The 22108-nt window shown below is 35.9% G+C and overlaps 1 protein-coding gene across 3 annotated transcripts in view; it reads right to left on the bottom strand.

Moving 5' to 3' along the window:
- Positions 1-22108, bottom strand: part of LOC106084632 (G protein alpha o subunit) — a 162934-nt gene that overhangs the window by 92490 nt on the left and 48336 nt on the right. Inside the window, exon 1 of one of the 3 annotated variants that reach the window (XM_013248467.2) lies at positions 633-847. The exons of the other annotated variants lie outside the window; for them this stretch is intronic. The gene's annotated coding sequence lies outside the window, so the exon portion shown is untranslated. Of the gene's footprint in view, positions 1-632; positions 848-22108 lie in introns of those variants that run through there. 3 annotated transcript variants of the gene reach the window in all.

Below are 22108 nucleotides of genomic sequence, written 5' to 3'. Positions count from 1 at the left end.
GTTTTGGTTTGGGAGGGAGGTGGATAATAAGGTTTATGGGGTGGTGGATGGAGAGAGAGAGTGTAGAGGGAAAGGAGATTTTCTATATGGGCGCTTTGGGGAGCAAAAACGCACACACGAGGAAAGTGTATGTTACGACGACTACGTGTATCCATGTTAATAATCATGTTGTTGTTCAAGATGATAATGACGTTGTTGGCTGATGTTGTTGTTGGTGTTGTTTTGGTTGAACAGCGGCGACCCCCCAGAGGTGTGGCGGGGGTTAAGGAAGATACACAATACCACAATGAAGAAGAAGAAGAAGAAGCAGTGGAAAAAACGGTATTCAGTACAAATACACGATAATTGTATTCACACATGAAAAACAACATCGAGAGAAAATTCCAAAAAAAAAAGAATACAACATGAATCATTCATTGCGTTCGTATTTTTTTTTTATTGGGTTAATTTCGTTTTTTTTTTTCATTTTCATTTTCATTCGTTTGTATGTATGTGGTATACAAAAATTATTTTTCTTTACACTTTTTTTAATTAAAACAATTTTTTTTTTAATTTTTCTTTTTTGTGGTTGTTAATGTTACACTTTTTCCACTTTTATTTTTTAAACAATTATTTTGCTTAATAAAATTTACTTTAATTTCTTTAAATAATTTGTTTTTCCTTAGGATATTTTGCACCCGAAAACTTGTTAATAAAACGTTTGTTTTTTTGCTTTTTTAGTTTTTATTATTCACTTTTTCTGGTGCCGCCCTATGCAAACTTTTGGATACGAATATCAAGAATCAAGCAGTGCGTATGAATCTTTGCTCTTAGAAAAACGCATTACTAACTAGAAACGATGAAACAACGACTGCGACGACTACGATGGACTACAACGACGAGTAACAGCCAAAAAGGAATACTCAACACACTAGCAAGGCAACGGCAACAGCAACAGCAGCAGCAAAGGCCAAGCAAGTCTCAAACACTCAACGAGACGACACACAACACCATACCGTAAGAGCTATGACAACAACAACAATAACAACATTATTTGTTTCCACCACACAGAGTACACACACGAAACGATGGCTGCTGTTTTTTTTTCCTTTTTGTGAAGACACTCGGGGAAAAGCACGCTAAAACACGAGTACAGGAAAAAGTGGTTGTGTGTGTGTGTGTGTGAATGCTAGTTTGGAGAAAACTCATGGAGAAATCCAAGAAGTGACAGTTTGTAGCAGCAGCAGCAGTAGTGAAAAACTCATATTCTCATTGAGGACCAGGAATCCAATGACAAAAAAAAGAGTTGCCATATCGAAATTATATGTTGCCATATATTAAAAAGTGATGAAATATTATAAAAAAAGGGGGAAACAATATAAAATTAAACAAGATCCAAAATCGGTTTATATGGCTGCTATATTAGGTTATGGACCAATAAAAACCATATTTGGTACAACTGTAGGACGCCTTAACAAAACACCTCGTGCAAAATTTCAGCCAATTCGGACAAGAATTGCGCCCTCTAGTGAGTCAAAAGAAGTCAAGATCCAAGATCAATTTATATGGCAGCTATATTAAGACATAGACCGATATGGTCCATTTACAATCCCAATCGTCCTACACTAATAAGAAGTATTCGTGCAAAAATTCAAGCGGCTAGCTTTGCTTCTTTGAAAGTTAGCGTGATTTCGACAAACAGACGGATGGACGGACGGACATGGCTAGATCGACTTAAAATGCCATGGCGATCAAGAAAATATATACTTTATGGGGTCTCGGAGGAATATTTCGAAGAGTTACAAATCGAATGACGAAATTAGTATACTCCCATCCTATGGTGGAAGGTATAAAAAAATGTATTAATGACAAAAAAATCTTATACATAAAAATCACTTTGTGTTTGTTTTTTTTTCTCTGTTCTGTATAGACTCGAAAACGGATTGAAATTTACACAGATGGTGCATAATGATCCCGTGGTATAAATAGGGTACTAAATTTTTTGATGTCTTAAGGGGTGCGGACCCTCTCCCTTACCCCAATTTTCAAAAACGCCAAATCTTAGAGATGGTTGGAGAGATTTAAGCGAAATTTTGTGTGCTCTCTTTTAGTAACCTAAAACCATAAATTTGTTATCTAAATTTTGGATGGGGTACCTTGGGGGGCCGCCCCATCCCAAAACCCACCAAATATATTTATAGACCAATCACGACAATATGGGACTCAAATGAAAGGTTTTTGAGAGTGGAGAACAAATCTGATATTCAAATAAGGATTCAAGTGGTTGGGAAGCATCCCTACCCCCAAAATACCCCTAAATCGAATATATTTAACTACCATGGCAAAATGGGACTCAAATAAAAGGTATTTGGGAGTAAAACACGAAATTGATATGCACTTTAGGGACCAAGTTTGTGGGGGACCTCCCCTTCCCCAAAACACTCTCCAAACAGAACTTTTTTACAGACTATGGTAATATGGGGCTCAAATAAAATATATTTATGAGTAGAAAACGAATCTGATATCCAAATGTGGGACCAAAAGTTTGGGGGGGGACGAGGGGGCCCTCCCCCAAAACAACCCACAAAGAGTATAAATTTACCGACCACAGCAATATGTGGCTCAAATGAAAGGTCTTTAAGAGTAAAGTACGAATTTGATATCAAAATTCGGTAAAAAGTGTCTATGGAGGGAAGTCCCCTCCGCCAAAGCACCCTCAAAGACGACAAATTTACCGACCTTACCAATATTGTGTGCAAATAAAAGGAAATACCTTTTTTTTAGAGTAGAATACGAATGTGATATATATTTTTGGGGCCAAGTAACCGAGACTCTCTCTCTCCCTCTCCAACACCCAAAACAAAACGAATTTGATTTCCTTTTTTGCTTCCAAGTATTTTGGGAACGCCTCATCTCATATACTCCTCTTGAACCAACGGTAATATGGGGTTCAAACCAATTATATTTGAGACTAGAACACGATGCTAATACTTTTTTAGAGCTAAGTGTTTGGGGGACCACCCCACCACCCAAAACACCCCTAAATCGTAGATATTTACCGAACATGGCAATATGGGACTCAAATGAAAGGTATTGGGGAGTAGAGCACGAAATTGATACCAAGTTTCAGGACCAAGTTTCTGGGGGTTCTCCCCTTCCCCAAAAAGTATAAATTTACCGACCAAGGCTATATGGGGTTCAAGTGTAAGGAATTTGAGATAAGAAAACGAATATGATATCCAATTTGGAGCAAAGTAATTTTTTTCTTAATTTTTTTTTTTACAAAATTTTTTTTTTTAGTTTTATTTGAACAGAAAATTTTTGCTTATTTTTAATTTGTACAAAATTTTGTAAAAATTTGATTTTCTAGAAAATTCTGTCAACTTTTTTTTTAAAGAAAATTTTTAGAAAATTTTATTTTTTTTAAATAAATTGCCAGAATTTGAGTTTCTAAAATTTTTTTCGAAAAATTGATTTTCACAAAGCATTTATCAAAATTTAATTTTCTTAAAAAATTTTTCTTAAAAATTTAAATTTCATAAAATATGTTGTTGAAATTTTAGAAAAAAAAATTTAAATTCATAGAAACTTTTTTCTGACATAGAAAATATCTTTTGAAAAAAGATATCTGGTTGCCACGATTGGCTATATGGAGTACATCCCTCCCTCGCACCTCATTTTTAATACCACAACCTTCCTATATTGTCGTGATCATCTAATATGCCTATTTGAGGGGGTTTTGGGGTCGGGCGTACCCCTAGGTACTTGTACCCAATTTTTAATGTCAAAAATGAATTCTACTTCCGAATACCTTTCATTTAAGTCTCAATCATACCACTTTTATTTATAGGCGTTGCTTTTGGGGTAGGGGGATGGTCCGCCCCTCTTCCGTTAAAAACAACTTATATAGCCTATTGCTCATTCCGGACCATACTAAATTTTTAATGTCAAAAACGAACTCTACTTCCGAATACCTTTCATTTGAGCTCCATATTGTCCCGATCGGACCACTTTTATTTGCGGGTGTTCTCTTTCGCGTTAGGGGGAGAGTCGGCCCCTCTTCCGATATAAACAACTTGTATAGCTTATTGCTCATTCCAGATAATATTCGTAATCTACTCCCGAATACTCTTCATTTTAGTCTCATATTGTCGCGCTCGACTTATATGCCTACTATTTGAGGGGATTTTGGGGTCGAGGCGTCCCATTCAATTTCGTACTCTACTCCTGTATATCTTTCCTTTGAGTCCTGTTTTATTCCCATCGTTCCACTTTTTATATTTTGGAGGTACTTTCGGCGTATGGTGGAGAGACCACCCACCATACACAATCTGTGGAAATTTCAAGAAAATCGTTTCAGCAGCTTTTGAGTCTACTGAAATAACAAATTTACAAACCCAAAAAAAAACATAGCTTTGAACAAAATTTGTTATTAATTGAAAAATGTATGGGAAAATTTTTTCGAAAAGAGAATTTCAAAAAAAAAATATCAATTTTGTTTTATCATAGAAAATCTGTTCAGAAATTCATTTTAAGGACATAAGATTTTCATAAAAAAAAATCTTGTCCAAGAAATCTTAGATTTTCACAGTAATTTTCTTACAATTTGATCTTTATAAAAAATTTTGTAAAAATTAGATTTTTATAGAAAATTTTGTAAAAATTGATTTTTGTAGAAAATTTTGTAAAAAATTTATTTTTATAGAATATTGTGAAAAAATTTGATTTGAATAGAAAATTTTGCCAAAAATTGATTTTTATAGACCTTTTTTGATTTTTTCACTTCACTCTGCGGCATGTCGCTGTCCGAATTTTTACTCAAAATCAACTCTGTATTTAACCACGTGTTTCCACTATACAAGCTAACTTTTTCAAGTGGGCTTTGGCCATCAATTTTTTTTTTCTTAGGAGATTAGGTTGTTTTTTAAAAAAAAAGTAAATTTTTAATAGCAAAATTCGACATTTTTATTTATATGCGAAGAAATCGATTTCTCAATAACTGAAAAAAATCTTATTCATAAACTTAAAAACAAACTTGTATCAAACTTGTTCAAACCCTCCACACTGGCAACGCCATACCGAACACTTGTTAAACCAACCAAAAGAAGTAAAACATTCGCTCTCTCTCTCTCGCTCTCCCTATCCCTTTCGCATGCACAACACGAAGCACCCATGGCTGATTTCAACACTCTCCAGCTCCACACAATGATTTTCATGCGCATGTTTGTTGCAATGTGTAAAGCATTCAGAGGTGAAGTAAACCCAGAGACTACCTCACAGTGAAGGAATGAGTAGAAGAGAAACAAAAACGAAATCTAACCTGTAGAGAGGGAGCCCGCAAGAGAGTTTGTTATACCACGAAATTTTAAGCCCAATTACTTAAAGTATGACGTACAAAGGATTTGTAATAAACTCTTTATCACAATACAAAAGAAACGAAAAACGCAGGGGCGAGAAAACAGAAATCTAGAGTTACCATCTATTACCACCTGTTAAAAACAACAAGAGATATGAATATAAAGATAAATAAATAACGGCAATATGATGGCATCATGATATTATGAGCTCCCCAAGGCAAGAAATTACTTTATCTGGCAGCCTAAGCATTAACATATAATATAGTCATATTTCAGTTAAGCCAAAAGGGAGGGGGGCAAATGATAATAATGGCTTTAGGGTCATTAGGGAATTGCAAAATATAGCAGCAGAACAGCAACAACAACAACATGTAGTTATAGCTCTACTACTACTACTACTCTCTCTCTCGCGCTCTCTCGCTCTCTCTCTCTCCCTATATCTATAAGTTCACTTGATTATTGGTAACTCTACATAGTATCCTTAGTAGAGGTTTCTGCTCTTTATCTCCCTAGTCTACACTCATTTGCAAAACAATTTGGTTTTGCCATGTCAGCTATGACATAGTGAATGTAACTTTATACGCACACACATATATCATGCACATACACTAATACAAATTAAATGGTATTTATTTACATAGACATGTAAATTTGTTTGTCTAAATGGCTGTTTTAGTTTGGACGTGTGTGTGCATGTGTGCACCCAGAGTTAGTAGTATTTTCATTTAGACATTATTATCATTATTACGAAGCCAAATATTAAAGAGTAAAAATAAGCTGGCCAAACTTAAGCCATTTTATGTGATTACAGTGTAAAACAAAAGTATGAAACAATGTAGGGAAGCAAATAGAAAAGGAAAAATGGGATTAATAAGAGATTATGGGTACATTTTCACATATTGGGTTTCCCAAAAAGTAATTGCGGATTTTTTAAAAGAAAGTAAATGCATTTTTAATAAAACTTAGAATGAACTTTAATCAAATATACTTTTTTTACACTTTTTTCTAAAGCAAGCTAAAAGTAACAGCTGATAACTGACAGAAGAAAGAATGCAATTACAGAGTCACAAGCTGTGAAAAAATTTGTCAACGCCGACTATATGAAAAATCCGCAATTACTTTTTGGGCAACCCATAGATAACAATTTTAAAATTTTGATTGTGGCAGGTTCACACCTAAATATAATTTTGTTTATTAATTTACAGTTCCTAAAAATCCTAAATTTTGCCCAATTTTAAACTTTATTTTAATTGTTATAGAAGATTGACTTAATTTTTGTGGACAATCTTTTTAAATTATTTTCTTTTTCTAAATTGTTTATTTTTTTATAATATTTTGCCTTTAATATTTTTTGTTGCTTTTAATTTTATTTAAAATAATGTTGATTCATTTTAAATAAAATTATTTTATTAATTTTGTTTTTATTACTTTATTTTTTTATTTTCAAATTATTATTATACCATAAATTAGTAGAATATACTTCTTCTGATTAATTGTTTTTTCGTCTTTCAAATTCATTTAATCATCTGAAATATTAATTACAATATATCATACGCTATCATGTACCCAATAATTAATGCAATAAATCATACGCTTATTGGTACGGCAATGAAATTAAGAGTACTAATACGCCACCTAGGACCATAGTTGTGCATAGCCAGGCATGCCGTCTAGCACTCAGAAGCAAAAGATATTTTTTATTTATTACTGGTAATATTTTAGAGAATTTACTAGCGCATAAGTAAACTTGTCGGTCTAAAGTACTAAACGATTGGATTCAAACATTGATTGGATACCTGAGACACGTTAAGTCGAGTTCGATATACTTTTACCTGCCGCCACTGTCTTGGATTCATGGTAGCATATGCTACACGGATGGATCAAAGCTAAGCGACAGAACAAATGTGGGTGTCTTCAATAAGTACACAGAGGCTGAAATCTGTTCCCGAGTGTCTAACCATACTATGGTCCTGCAAGAGGAGAGCCAGGCAAACTACGAATTCGTGAGGTGTAGCGGTCTTAACGCCAGTACATCAGGTGTAAAAGTCTTAACGTATTGAAAGTCGTTCATTAGGTCTATAATAAGCAGTATGACAATGTCACAGACGTTCTTGGAGTGTTAATGGAAATATGCACATGAAGGAACAGGGGCAAACTTCTCGCATATTAATTAGTGCTGTGTGATTCCAGTTTTAGCTTAATGATAAGGCCTCCCTTTTATAGCCGAGACCGAACGGTGTGTCGCAAGGCGACACCTCTGTGTTGAGAAGTTTTTACCCAGAAATACCTCATAAAAAAAGACACCATTAGGAGGGGAAATTTCTTCTGATGATCTTGCCAGGATTCGAACCCAGGCGTTCAACGTCATAGGAGGACATGCCAATCTCTGCGTTACGGTGTTAAATTCTAGAAGGGATTGTAAACCCTTCTCTGACTATAGCACGATAAGCATCGTTTTTGGTAAGGAGGAATAGACGACGACTTAGCTGCAAGAACCAGAGGACTACCATCGATCAACTACATGATATTTTTTTTACTGACAGCTTGTTATATTGTTTACAGGCCATCAAAGCCATTTGCTTCTGAAGTTATTTAAAAATAATGTTACATTTGGCTATAAAATCAAAACTGGCTATTGTTGGCGAACTCAAACACCTAAAAGTGAACAAATAAACCATATGAACCATAAATTGCCACACGCCTGGAGGTGGTCCACAAAAAGCTCCAACAACATTTGCATTATATTTGGATTGAAAATCACAACCAGCTATTGTTGGCGAACTCAAACACCTCAAAGTGAACAACATTTTTGTGTATGTCTGGAATGTCTTGTTCCTGAAACTTTGAAATACTTGCTTGTGTGCAGTCATCTCCTTACTATAAATTATACATAATATTGCTATATATAAAGGGTGATGATTTTAGACTCATTTTTTCTTGGGTAAGACTTCTTAGAGAAAACGAAACTATTACTGAGAGGGAGTAGGAAGGAGGTCACTATGACTTTCGGTATCCATACGTGACACGTAGGACTACAAGTGGACTTGTGGATAATAGGGCATGTGGCGAAGATGATGAGTCATTAAAACTTTTTCTATGTCAATACCTGGTTTCGCAACTAAGCGACTTGAGTAGTCAGGTGCGGATATGATACCAGACTTGAACCAGTTTAGGGGGCACAGAATGGAAAACGATTGGAGATTTTGTGTGTGAGTAGTAGAAAGGAGATCATTATGGCTTTCGGTATCTATACGTGGCGCATAGGACTACAAGTGGACTTGCGGAAAAGAGGACACGTGGCGAAGATTATAAGACATTGAAACATGTCCTATGTCAATACCCGATTTCGCAGCTAAGCGACTTGGTCAGTAAGAGGCCGCTTATGACGCCGAACGTTTGGGTTCAAATCCCGACTTGAACATAAGAAGAATTTTCAGCGGTAATTATTCCCTTACTAATGCTGGCTACATTTGTGAAGTATCCCGCCATGTTAAAACTTATCTACCAAGTGGTGTCGCTATGCAGCATGCCGTTCGAATTCGGCATAAAAAAAGAGGACCCTTATCATTGATCATAAACTTTAATCCGACTGCACTCTTTGATATGAGAGAAGTATCCCCTGTTCATTAGTGGAATGTTCATGGGAAATTTAATAGTAAATATTCGGCATTTAGAGCACACAAAAGCCAATTGCACATAGTGGCATGGGCTGTTTATAATCCACACTAAACTAACCTATTGGATTGCCCAAAAAGTAATTGCGGATTTTTTAAAAGAAAGTAAATGCATTTTTAATAAAACTTAGAATGAATTTTAATCAAATATACTTTTTTACACTTTTTTTCTAAAGCAAGTTAAAAGTAACAGCTGATAACTGACAGAAGAAAGAATGCAATTACAGAGTCACAAGCTGACTATATGAAAAATCCGCAATTACTTTTTGGGCAACCCAATATATTTCATTTTTTTTTATACACACTACACGATGCGCAACAGGCGAGTGTAAATGGGTTAGAAAACCTCTGTCGACACTAAAAAAATTTTAGCTTTTACCTATTTCATATCAATTCGTTTGATCCCAAAATAATTGATTTGGCACTTGCGGTACAATGTGATGTATAAGTAATATTAATTTTTATATTATTATATAAAATTAATATTAAACATTTAAACGAATTGATTTTGACACACAATGTGCATATATAAATCTGATTTAGGCCCTTCTTGCTGTAAATAATAAACATATACTTGTGTGCATCCATTTTCATTACATTTTTAAATTGCGATTTTTAATTGAATTTTTCGAGATATATCGATGAACGCATGACTAGCGAAAAAGGGTTTTTAAGAGCTGCAAACACTGAAAAAGTAGTACCTTTTATATTTTTCCTATCAATTCATTTAGTCCTATAATAATCGATTTAGTACCCAAGGTACACTATGTTGTATAAGTAATATTAATTTATTTCCAATAACATAAAATTAATATTATACTCTTAAACGAATTGATTTGGAGCCACATTTAACACATTTCAATCTGATATGGGTTCTTTTCTCCGTAATTAATAAACACATTCTTGTGTGCAGTCATCTTCTTACCATAAACAAAAAAAAATTTTTTCCGTCTTATAAGGTCAGATCTCGGGGAAAATAGGCTTGTCAAAAGACAACAATTTTATTAGATCAAACTAAAAATTTTCTGAAAATGTTTAGGAATGAGGTTTTTTGAAGCCGTTTTAGTGTCTTGTTGCATTTGATTTATGATATATTTGAAAATACTACTGTGGACTCTAGGTACGAATTTTTGTCAAAGTCATTAAAATCCACCTTTCTTCTCTAAAAGGTCATATAACATTAAGAAAATATTTTTTGTAGTTACAACAAAGTGGCTAAGGAAATTTAAAGATTTTTTTGTTACTTCACAGTTAAAATCTTTTGTTTCAATTGAAATAATTTCTTTTTTCTCTTTGTTACTTTTTGTTTCAATTAAAATTAAGAATTAATATATGCTCTAAACAATGAGCAACGGCGAGAGCCATTACTGTTGTCTTAGCGTTCGAAGCCAACAATACAACTTCCAACAAATGAACAAAATCATGTGTTGTACGGAAGAAGTGTAATTTGATACAGATAGAATGTCTGTCATTATACAAAAATACATGCATTGAGAAAAGTACAGCTAATAGACAGGGTTGTCGAGTGTGGTTAATGTGGCAATTGTATCATAGATGCGTTTTCGTTATTAATACGATTCAAATACAACATACCAACGCACGGCCCATGAAGCCATCACAGATAATATGGTTAAAAAGTCTAACCAAAGACGAAACGCGCCCCATAGTGGTTGGTGTGTGTTGCTATCTTTGGCTTTCCTTTTCCATTAGCATCTTCGATCACCCAGCTTGTGATCGAAATTTGAAATTGAAATTTGATCAAAATCGACCATGCAAAACAGGCGTAAACGGGATAAATGTAATACTTTTGGTTTCATAATAACCGATTTTTGTTTGATTTGATTCTCTTTCGAGACGAGCTTAATGGTCGAAATTTTTCTTTGTAAATGGAAAAGGAAAGCCAGAGACTGCCATGGGACGCGTTATAGACTTTTCTACAAAATTAGGTGTAACGGCTTCAAGGGCGGTACATTGGTATGTTGCATTTCTATCGTATTTATTTCGAAAACCCCTCTATGACACAAATACCGCATTAATCACGCCCGACAGCCCTGTCTATCAGCTGTACTTTTCCCAATGCATGTGTTTGGTAGATTTTTTTGCCTACAACAAATTACACTATTCCCATGCACATGATTCTGTGCATGGGCTGGAAGTTGTATTGATGGCTACACAACGGCTTTCGCTGCTGCTCCCAGTACAATGGGTGGTATAATTAATATTATTTTATTTATAGAAATATCAAAATTAATGTCAAAGTGTCAAACGAATTGATTTTTAAATAAGGCTTGGATATTTCAGTTTGATTTTCGTTCGCATTTCAGTAACTATTACACATGTACGTGTGTGCAGCCATCTACTTAATATTTCTGTATGACCTTTGAACAATGTGCCTTAGTTTTCATAACTCATACGCTCACAAACGTATACTCTTAATTAAAATAATGTATACGCTACAAAGGTAAGAACGTTTTTTTTTTAAATAATTTCTCGGAACATAATGCCAAAGCCAACTAGAAATGTACTCTGTCACAATTTTAAATATCTCATTTCTCATGTAATATCCCAAGTAAAATGCCACCATATAATCATATACCAATGAAATAATATTACATTTCATCTAATTACACCACAACCACTTTCCGCCAAGAGACCTGCAAATATGGTCAGCATTAATTGTCACTTAGTTTTGCATGCGAGCAACTGGGACTTGTATGCATTGCGATAGTCACAACGAATAAATGTCATGCGGTGGGTTAAACAAATTTGCTGTTGGACACATCACATCAAATCGAAATGTAAACCTTACCTATGCAGGAGTAACGATAGAAATACCGCTGGGAAAATATGAATAACACAAAGTATGTGAGGTGTGTTTGGTTGTGTCTGTGTGTGTGTGTGTATGTGGGGGGATAGCAATGAATTATTACAACAGATGGCATAGTAGTTGAGTGACTGGGTGGCCAGCTGGCGGGTGGCATAGCTGGTTATGGTCTATAAAAAACCATTTGCTATCACTAGTGATTTGTTAATGCGGTTGTTTATAGTCGGGCGCTGTAACTGAATGGCTTTTAGAGGCAATTATGACAAAAGTGTTTTTGAATTGTTACATTTTGAAGGCAGGGAAGACTACAAAGACAAAATTACTACAATGAGAAAGCCATAGGGGAGAAATGTATGGGAAAAATAATTAAATTTTTTGCTCACAAAAACTTTAAAAAATATCTCTAAGATGTTAATATTGGGTTGCCCAAAAAGTAATTGCGGATTTTTCATATAGTCAGCGTTGACAAATTTTTTCACAGCTTGTGACTCTGTATTCTTTCATTCTGTCAGTTATCAGCTGTTACTTTTAGCTTGCTTTAGAAAAAAAGTGTAAAAAAAGTATATTTGATTAAAGTTCATTCTAAGTTTTATTAAAAATGCATTTACTTTCTTTTAAAAAATCCGCAATTACTTTTTGGGCAACCAAATAATATAAACAAGTAAAAGCGTTCTAAGTTTGGCCGGCCGGAATCTTATATACCCTCCAACATGGATCGCATTTGTCGAGTTCTTTTCCCGGTATATATCTTTATGCAAACAAAGGATGTAAGAAAAGAATAGCTATGCTATTGGAGCTATATCCAATTATGGACCGATTGAATATTGGAAACCATAATAGAAGTCATTAAGTAAAATTTTAGCCAATTCGAATAAAATTTGCGCCCTTTAGGGCCTCAAGAAGTAAAATGAGGAGATAGGTTTATATGGGAACTGCCTCAGGCCATAAACCGATTCAGACCCTATTTGACACGTATGTTGAAGGTCATGGGAGAAACCGTTGTACGAGATTTCTACCACATCTGATAATAATTGCGCCCTTTAGAGGCTCAAGAAGTCGAAGTCCAGGATCGGTTTATATGGCAGCTAATCAGGTTATGGACCGATTTGAACCATACTTAGAACAGTTGTTGGAAGTCATAACAAAACACTTCATGCAAAATTTCAGCTAAATCGGATAAGAATTCGGCTCTCTAAAAGCTCCAGAAGTCAAGATTCAAGATCGGTTTATATGGCAGTTATATCAGGTTATAGAAAGATTTAAACCATACTTAACACTGTTGTTGAAATTCGTCATAGCGAAATACGTCACGCAAAATTTCAGCCAAATCAGATACTAATTGCGCCCTCTAGAAGGCGCTTAAGAAGTCAAGATCCCAGATCGGTTTATATGGCAGCTACATAAGGTTAGAGAAAGATTTTGACCATACTTAACACAGTTGTTGAAAGTCATAACAAAACACTTCATGTCAAATTTCAGCCAAATCGGACAGGAATTGCGCCCTCTAGAGGCTCAAGAAGGCAAGACCCAAGATCGGTTTATATGGCAGCTATACCAAAACATGGACCGATTTAAACCATATTTAGCGCAGTTGTTGGAAGTAATACCAAAACACCACGTGCAAAATTTCAGGCAAATCGAAAAGGAATTGCACCCTCTAGAGGCTCAAGAAGTCAAGACCCAAGATCGGTTTATATGGCAGCTATATCAGGTTAGAGAAAGATTTGAACCATACTTAGCACGGTTGTTGGAAGTAATACCAAAACACCACGTGCAAAATTTCAGGCAAATCGAAAAGGAATTGCACCCTCTAGAGGCCTAAGAAGTCAAGACCCAAGATTGGTTTATATGGCAACTATATCAGAAAATGGACCGTTTTGGCCCATTTACAATCCAAACCGACCTACGCTAATAAAAGGTATTTGTGCAAAATTTCAAGTGGCTAGCTTAGCTCCTTCGAAAGTTAGCGTGATTTCGACAGACAGACGGACGGACGGTCGGACGGACATGGCTATATCGACTTAAAATGTCATGACGTTATGGGGTCTTAGATGAATATTTCGAGGGGTCACAAACAGAATTACGAAATTAGTTTACCCCATTCCTATGGTGGAGGGTATAAAAATAAAATTTCTATATCCGTTAATTTCATATCTGAACACCGGGAATTGGGCTCCAACAGACTTAGAATGCGAATAAGAAACCAGACTTGAACAAACTAAGGGCCAAAGAATGGAGAATGATTAGGAATGAACAGTACGGGATAGCTGTCAACACCACACAGGCCGGAACAATGAGGTCCGATTTGTGTGGTGTTCATTGTTATCACGAGAAGCTTAGCGGCGAGCTACCGGGCGCGTCCACAGGTTGCGGTTAGTGGAATGCTCTATACGGAGTAGCTGCAACGGCAGTCGGGGATAATCAGCGGAATCGAGCGGAGAGTCTCAATGAGAGATCAGGCGGCATCGACTCTTGCTTAAATACTGAGTGCCTGTGACGCTCGATATGACAAGGCGAGTTATTGGCGTCTTTGTTGTTATTGTAGCAGTGTGCTGTACACTGTGAGCAGAATAACATATTCGATGTATTTTTGACAAATTCAAGAACAAGCACTCATCAAGAAAGTGGGCAAGGGATAGCTGTCACCACCGCACAGGCCGGAACAATGATGTCCGATCTGTGTGGTGTTCATTGCTATCACGAGAAGCTTAGCTGCGTCCACAGGTTGCGGATAGTGGAATGCCCCATACCAAGTAGCTGTAATGGCAGTCGCGGACAATCAGTGGTATCGAGCGGAGAGTCTCAGTGTTAACTGCTATCACGAGAAGCTTAGCTGCGAGCTACTGGGCTCGTCCACTGGTTGCGGATATTGGAATGCTCCATACGTGGTAGCTGCAACAGCAGTCGCGGACAATCAGCGAAATCGAGCGGAGAGTCTCAGTGAGAGATCAGGCGGCACCGACTCTTGCTTAAATAATGAGTGCCTATGATGCTCGACATCACAAGGCGAGTTATTGGCGGCTTTAAACAACCAATGTCCAACCTGTTCCCACGGCGATTAGTCCTTTGTACCGGAACGAGCTTGCTCACCTACAGGAGTTTGACGAGGCTCGCCACATGAATATGTGGCAAAAACAACAACAACTAACATGGTTTTCCTTTTTAGTACTTTGAGCAAACAACCGTTTGCCGTTTGCTGCTTTAGACGCATGGCCATAGTGACGTGGGGCGGATTATGAACCCCACCTAACCTATCGGATAACTTTTTTTTACAAAAATCGCTGCACACACGACTAGTGTACGTTGGTTCTAAAAGCTCTATCAACACACACAAAGTAATAGTTCTTACCTATCCCATATCAATTCTTTTGGACCCAAAATAACTGATTTGGTTCTAATGGTGCAATGTGTTGTATACGTAATAATAATTTATTTGTAAAAATAGAAAATCATCATTATACTCGCAAACGAATTGATATTAGAACAAAGTTAACATATTTCAAACTGATTTTTTGTGTAACTAAAAAAGTCATTCTTGTGTGCAGCAAAAAAGTGCAAATTTTTCCATGAAAACTCCACTAAGGAATAGGGCCAAACTTCGCATATATCAATTAGTGCAGCCCGATTCAAGTTTAAGCTCAATGATAAGGGGCGTCCTTTTTTTGGCCGAGTCCGAACGGCAAAGAATGGAAAATGATTAAAAATGAGAAGCGCGGAATTGCTTACATGATTTGCTTTTCGGTATTTAGAGCAAACAACCGTTTACCGTTTGCTGCTTTAGATGCATGGCCATAGTGACATGGGGCGGTTTATGATGCCCACCTAACCTATCGGATAACTTTTTTTTTGCAAAAACCGATGCACACACGACTAGTGTACGTTGGTTATAAAAGCTCTGCCAACATACACAAAGTAATGGTTTTTACCTTTTCCATATCAATTCTTTTGAACCCGAAATAATTGATTTGGTTCTAAAGGTACAATATGTTGTATACGTAATATTAATTTCTTTGTAAAAAAAAAAGAAAATTATCATTATACTCGCAAACGAATTGATTTTAGGGCAAAGTTGACATATTTAAAATTGATTTAGGCCCTTTTTTATGTAACTAAAAAAGTCATTCTTGTGTGCAGCAAAAAATGGCAAATTTTGCCCATGTGGGGTACATGATGCAACTTTGAAACATTTCATATGTCAACACCGGGAATGGGCGGCTCATAGGCTTAGAGTGCGAATAAGAAACCAGGCTTGAACAAACTAAGGGCCCAAGAATGGAGAATGATTAGGAATGAGAAGCACGGAATTGCTTACATGGTTTTGCTTTTCGGTATTTAGAGCGAACAACCGTTTGTCGTTTACTACCTTAGACGTATGTCCATTGTGACGTGGGGCGGTTTATGATGCCCACCTAACCTACCTGTATAGCTATTTTACAAAAATCGATGCACACACTACTAGTGTACGTTGGTTCTAAAAGCTCTACCAACACACACAAATTAATAGTTTTTACCTTTTCCATATCAATTCTTTTGGACCCAAAATAATTGATTTGGTTCTAAGGGTACAATGTGTTGTATACGTAATATTAATTTCTTTGTAAAAATAGAAAATCATCATTATACTCGTAAACGAATAGATTTTAGGGCCAATTTAACATATTTCAAACTGATTTAAGCCCTTTTTTGTGTAAGTAATAAAGACATGTTTGTGTGCAGCAAAAAAGTGCAAATTTTGACCCATTAAAATTCCAGCTAAGGAACGGGGGCAAACCACCGCTGAAATTTTTGTTTTTCTGATGGTCTCGCCAGAATTCAAACCCAGGCGTTCAACGTCTTTGGCGGACATGCTAACCTCTGCTCTACGGTGGCCTCATGTGTGCAGCCAGCTTCTTACCGTAAATGGTGTTCAGCCAATATAACTGGTCGATTTATATCATGTGTTTCATTTTTAAAAGCCTCCGCCATATGATGATGATATACTAATCTAGTCATGCATAATATTGACCCTTTCAAGTTTATAAATATTCAGGATCGCCATAATATTTTAATTCGATATAACCAAAACCGTCGGTCCGTCTATATTTTTAAAATTTTTAACATTTTTATAACAGAGAAACAACTTAAATACATTCATTGGGAAAAATTACAGCTAATAGAGAGGTTTGTCGAGCGTGGTTAATGTGGTAATTGTATAATAGATGCGTTTTCGCAAATAATACCATTCAAATACAACGTAAGCCCCTGAAGCCATCACACCTAATATGGTTGAAAAATCTTCTAACCAAAGACGAAACGCGTCCCATTGTGGTTGGTGTGGGTTGCTGTCTTTGGCTTTTCTTTTCCATTTGCAATCTCCGATCATTGAGCTCGTCTCACAAGAGAAACAAACATAAATTGCCGTTGTTCCTTTGAAATGTTGTATATATTTTTGACTATTTTCCCCAAAATTTTCACTCTCCCCCTTACTAGATTTCCTAACAATTTTGTTTCATTTACTTTTCCCAATAACCAATTAACTTCTAAATTATTTGCCAAATAAAAGCTTTCTATCATGAAATCAATATCAAGACAGACAACCAAATAAACTTTCCAAAATAATTTCATAGACCAACTATGAAGGAAGAAATAAACTAAAATCATATCATCATCATGTCCTAACCACCAATGTAGGACAAATTGAAGCCAATAAAGTTCTTCATTAAATTTTCTTGCCCCATTATAAAAAAAAATGGGAAAATGAAGACATTTTCCTTTTATGCCATAGGAAAATTTATAGTGTAAATGTCACGTTAGACCCTTGAGTGTGAGTCTATGACAAAAAGTACAAACATTGAGAGAACAACACGAATAACAACAACAACCAAAAGGGAATGGCTACACATACAAAGGTTAGAAATTACAGGCTGGTAATGTGTTTGTAGGTGTACAAAAAAGAAAAGTAAAACATGTGTTGTGACTTCCTGTTTTCATTTAATGTACAGGAATATAAATGAAGGTAAATATGGAAAAAACAACAAAAAATAAAAGCAAAGTCAATGCACCTAAGTAAAAGAAAATTCTAGATTTTTTTTAAACTTTTTTTGCAATCAATAATTTTATTTTTTCCCCTAAATAAAGAAATCGTGCAGCACTTCATGGCGTATAATGAATTTAAATTGCTCATACGTCTCCCCACATATTGCAAATTTTGCCCATGAACATTCCACTAAGGAAAAGGGGCAAACTTCTCACATAGCAATGAGTGCAGTCCGATTCAAGTTAAAATCAAGTCCGAACGGCGTACCTCAGTGTGACACCTCTTTGGAGAGAAGTTTTACATGGCATAGTACCTCACAAATGTTGCCAGCATTAGGAGGAGAAAATCACCGCTGAAAGTTTCTTTGTGATGATCTCGCCAGGATTCGAACCCAGGCATTCAGCGTCATAGGCGGACATGCTAACCTCTGCGCTACGGTGGCATTTAAACTTTTCTTCAATCAATTACTTTATTTGTTCACCAACATAAAGAAATCATGCAACACTTCATGGCGTATAATGAATTTAAATTGCTCATACGTCCCCCCACATATAAGCCCCCCTTAACGTAACGAATAAAATTCAAATTAGTCATACGCCTATATGGCCTAATTGATTCAAATTAAATTTACCTCCGCAACAAAATGAATTTGTTGCCACAAAGCAGGTGTTCCTAAAAGAAGAAAATAAATGCAGGAAACAAAGAGGAAGCTATTCACATACTTTCATCCTCCATTCTCGTTTCATGCACTGTATTTTATTTAATTTAATTTTTTTTTGTTCTGTTCGTGTCAAGCTACACAAAAAAGTGCTTTGACACGAAAACAACTTCAAATACAACACTTAATTGGATGGAAAACATGAACATCTGCCATGCCACAATGAACTAAAAAGCATAAAATGTGTGATTAAAGAGGTCATTGGATTTTTTGGTTAAACGTTGAGAAAAAAAAATAAAAATTTTTAAAAAAAAAATTAAATTTAAATATAAATATAAATAAAAAATAAAAAAATACTCAAGTTTTTTGCTTGCTAGGACGAAGATAATTAAATTTCACAATTTTTATTTATTACTCTTACGAGATGAGTTCAATGATCGCAGATTTTGTTTGCAAACGGAAAAGGATTCGCCAGAGATGGCAACACACACCAAGCACTATGGGACGCGTTCCGTGCTTGGTTAGAAGACGCGTTCCATCTTTGGTTAGAAGACTTTTCAACCATATTAGGTGTGATGGCTTCAGGGGTCGTGCGTTTGGTATGTTGTATTTGAATCGTATTATTTGCGAAAACGCATCTATGATACAATTACCACATTAATTACGCCCGACAAACCTCTCTATTAGCTGTACTTTTTCCCAATGCATGTATTTAAGTTAAGTTTCTCTGTTACAAACATGGTACGTTGCATTTGTATCGTACTTATTGCGCAAACGCTTTTATAATACAAATACCACATTAACCAAGCTCGACTTCCCTGTCTTGAAAGTTGAAAATTTGGCAGAGGCCGGCTAGGATTCGAACCTGAATTATGAAAACACTTAAAAAATCAAAAATAAAACAATATATTATAATAACAAGTAAGAGCGTGCTAAGTTCGGCCGGGACGATTCTTATATACCCCCTCCACCATGGATAGTATTTGTCGAGTTCATTGCGCGGTATCTCTTTTTAGGCAAACAAAGAATAATAAATAAGAACTGTTATGCTATTGGAGCTATATCAAGTTATAGTCCGATTCGGACCATAACTGAGTTGAATGCTGAACATTTTACAAGTCATTGTGAAATATTTCAGTTCATTCGGATAAGAATTGCGCCTTGTAGGGGCTCAAGAAGCAAAATCGCAAGATCGGTTTATATAGGAGCTGTATCAAGCTATAGATCGATTCAGACCATATTGGTCACGTATGTTGAAGGTCAAGGGAGAAGTCGTTGTTCAAAGTTTTTGCCAAATCTGATGAGAATAGCGCCCTCTAGAGGCTGAAGAAGTCAAGAACCCAGATTGGTTTACATGGCAGCTATATCAGGTTATGTACCGATTTGCGCCATACTAAGCACAGTTGTTGGAAGTGATACCAAAACACCACATGCTAAATTTTAGCCAAATCATTTAACAATTGCGCCCTCTAGCGGCTCAAGAAGTCAAGATCCAAGATCGGCTTATATGGCAGCTATATCAGGTTATGGACCGATTTACTCCATACTAAGCACAGTTCTTAGAAGACATAACAAAAAACTTCATGCAAAATTACAGCCAAATCGGATAAGAAATGCGCCCTCTAGAGGCGGAAGAAGTCAAGATCCCAGATCGGTTTACATGGCAGCTATATCGGGTTATGTACCGATTTGCGCCATGCTAAGCACAGTTGTTGGAAGTGATACCAAAACACCACGTGGTAAATTGCAGCCAAATCGGATAAGAATTGCGCCCTCTGGAGGCTCAAGAAGTCAAGACCCATGATCGGCTTATATGGTAGCTATATCAGGTTATGTACCGATTTGCGCCATACTAAGCACAGTTCTTGGAATGCATAACAAAACACCTCATGCAAAATTGCAGCCAAATCGGATAAGAAGTGCGCCCTCTGCAGGCTCAAGAATTCAAGACCCATGATCGGTTTATATGGCAGCTATATCAGGTTATGTACCGATTTGGGCCATACTAAGCACAGTTCTTGGAAGACATAACAAAACACCTCATGCAAAATTGCAGCCACATCGTTTAAAAATTCCGCCCTCTGGAGGCTCAAGAAGTCAAGACCCATGATCGGCGTATATGGCAGCTATACCAGGTTATGAAGCGATTTGAACCATACTTGGCACAGTTGTTGAAAGTCATAACAGAATACCTCGTGCAAAACTACAGCCAAATCGGGTAAGAATTGCGCCCTCTAAAAGCTGAAGAAGTCAAGACCCATGTTCAGTTTATATGGCAGCTATTGGTTTGCCCAAAAAGTAATTGCGGATTTTTTAAAAGAAAGTAAATGCATTTTTAATAAAGCTTAGAATGAACTTTAATCAAATATATTTTTTTTACACTTTTTTTCTAAAGCAAGCTAAAAGTCGCAGCTGATAACTGACAGAAGAAAGAATGCAATTACAGAGTCACAAGCTGTGAAAAATTTGTCAACGCCGATTATATGAAAAATCCGCAATTACTTTTTGGGCAACCCAATATATCAGGTTATGTTTCTTAATGGAATGTTCATTACAAATTTAGTTAGAAGTACACTGGGTGGTATAATTAACATTATTCGATTTATAATAACATCCAAATTAATATTAGTTAATTAAACAAATTGATTGTGAGACTCATTATCCCGCCTGATTTTAGTCTGAGTTTGCTCGAACTATTAAATACATTATTGTGTGCAGTTCTTCCCATAAACGGTGTTAAGATAATATGTCTAATCTTTGTATTTGATCCCTTGAAGTACGTTATTCCTAGGTAGTATCAATATTACATATATTTGTATGCACACACGACTAGTGTAAATATTTCCTAAAAGCCCTAGCAAAACACACATAGTAGTACCTTTAACCTTCACCATATCAATTCGTTTCGTCTTATAACTATCAGTTTATTATAAATGGTACAATGGGTGGTATAAGTAATATTATTTGTTTGTTATAATTTCAAAATCAATAGCATGCTATTAAACGAATTGATTCTGACACGTAATTTACTAATTTCAGTCTGATATAAATCCTTCTTTCAGTAATTATACAAGACGTTCATGTGTGCACTCATCTCAAGTAGTGCTAAGCTCATATATTTGATTTTCTTCAATACACCTTCCCTAAGTGGCTAATTGGATAAATACCCAATATAAGGCAATTTATAGGATATTTTTTGGGTAGATACCCATATCCGCCTAAAACTCCTCTAAGATCTACCTACAAATGTTCCAGAAGTTCATAGTATAGAGTGATGACTAGGTTCAGGTACAACCTCTTGCAGAGATGAAGATTATTATACGTAATACTTGAGAGTGTTGGAGTCCGATTTTGCGGTAGTTTGATTCCTTTCGTGCCATTCGGGACAACTAACTGATCAGAATGAAATTAAAAATGTGGTAAACCGGCTAATTACATTAAGGAAACAAAGGCCGATGGGTTATTGGTTCAGGATATAAACACCATAGGTGACAAGCTTAAAAGACGCATCCTTCAGCATTTTTGTTATGGTTGGCCACAAGCAAAATGATTTAGGAGAAAAATTTGTTAGCCCCAAGTTTAAGATCTAAAAATATAAGT

The sequence above is a fragment of the Stomoxys calcitrans genome, chromosome 5, assembly GCF_963082655.1.
Source record: "Stomoxys calcitrans chromosome 5, idStoCalc2.1, whole genome shotgun sequence".
In the NCBI taxonomy this organism is placed as follows: Eukaryota; Metazoa; Arthropoda; class Insecta; order Diptera; family Muscidae; genus Stomoxys; species Stomoxys calcitrans.
This window is presented reverse-complemented; position numbering and strand designations above follow the sequence as displayed.